Source organism: Pseudomyrmex gracilis, unplaced genomic scaffold (genome assembly GCF_002006095.1).
Source record: "Pseudomyrmex gracilis isolate BER0280 unplaced genomic scaffold, ASM200609v1 scaffold_5527, whole genome shotgun sequence".
In the NCBI taxonomy this organism is placed as follows: domain Eukaryota; kingdom Metazoa; phylum Arthropoda; class Insecta; order Hymenoptera; family Formicidae; genus Pseudomyrmex; species Pseudomyrmex gracilis.
Genome location: NW_018026111.1, coordinates 420 through 1,645, shown reverse-complemented (window position 1 = coordinate 1,645; position 1,226 = coordinate 420). Strand labels below are relative to the sequence as shown.

The 1,226-nt window shown below is 28.3% G+C and overlaps 1 long non-coding RNA gene across 1 annotated transcript; it reads right to left on the bottom strand.

Annotated features, from left to right (window-relative positions):
* Window positions 1-6: 6 nt before the first annotated feature.
* Window positions 7-716, bottom strand: LOC109863494. The gene is made up of 3 exons (XR_002251349.1): window positions 649-716; window positions 313-535; window positions 7-206 (listed from the first exon to the last, which is right to left on the bottom strand). It is a non-coding gene; the product is annotated as an uncharacterized LOC109863494 (long non-coding RNA).
* Window positions 717-1,226: the final 510 nt, after the last annotated feature.

Here is a 1,226-nt window from a genome sequence, read left to right as displayed (position 1 = left end):
TTAAGGAATACTCGAAGTAATATCTAGAAAACAAAGATGTTTACATATATGTCGATATTTGAACACGTATAACTACAAGTTACATAAAGTTACCTTTAATGATATTTTATACAGCACTATGGTTAAGTGATCCGGAGAGTTCCATTTCAAAGTGACTTGTGTGCTCGAGTTCGCAACATATTGAATATCTAATACTTTTGTGGAAACTAATGATATTTATAAAATACAGATATTAGAAAAACATACTTATAATATATGAAATATATGTTTGTAAAAGTTGTTTACTGTACTTTAGCTATCATAAAAACTTACCGCTTCGTAATGTACGAATTTGAGTAAGGAACAGGTAATTCCTATGTTTTATGATTGTATGAGCAAATCGCGGATGAATTATAATTACGTTAAAAAGAGTATTTGATGGTAAATGTGACACTTCATGGGGAAAAGTGNTAACTGTTGAGTTACTAATATTCTCGCCTGTATTTTCATTTTGAAGAGTTACATAATACCAATGTGCTGGACATGCAAATATTTGCTAGTGTACGACAAAAAAAATCAAATTTATATTAATTTGATACATACTACATTTAATACATATTCCATTAAATATAAAATTATTGTTAGATAAATAACAAAATATATACGTACATTCAAAGTGTTTTGCCAATCAATAATTATACTGTTTTCCGTAGGCAGTAGGTTGAAAGTTTGTACCGCTATATGACAGACCAACAAAACATCCAATTAGTATAAAAGAGAATACATAATATACAAGAAATTTAATAAAACTGTGTATTATGATAATATCTAATACTCAATAGTGTGATTACATATTTCTCTTTGTACTACATGTTTTTTTCTATATGCAGGTGATACAATTGTAAACAAAAATAATAATTTCATTGTTATCATATTAGTTATGTTACGTCCTGGACTTTACGGTCTCTTTCTGGTTGCAACAAGACATAAAGTAGCTTTAAAATGTGCACCTTAAAATTAATTTTAAATAACATTCCTTGAACAAAGAATAGAGGACCCATTGAATTCAGAGAAACACACCGGTATCGCAAATTTTATAAACAAGTCTGACTGGAGAAATTGAAACTACAATTAATAAAGAAACTTAAGGCTCTCTTGAAGTAATAACTAAGAAATGAATAAGAATAAGATCATACGAGCCGCTTTGCAGGATGTTATGCTGAAATGTTCTATTATATATATGTACA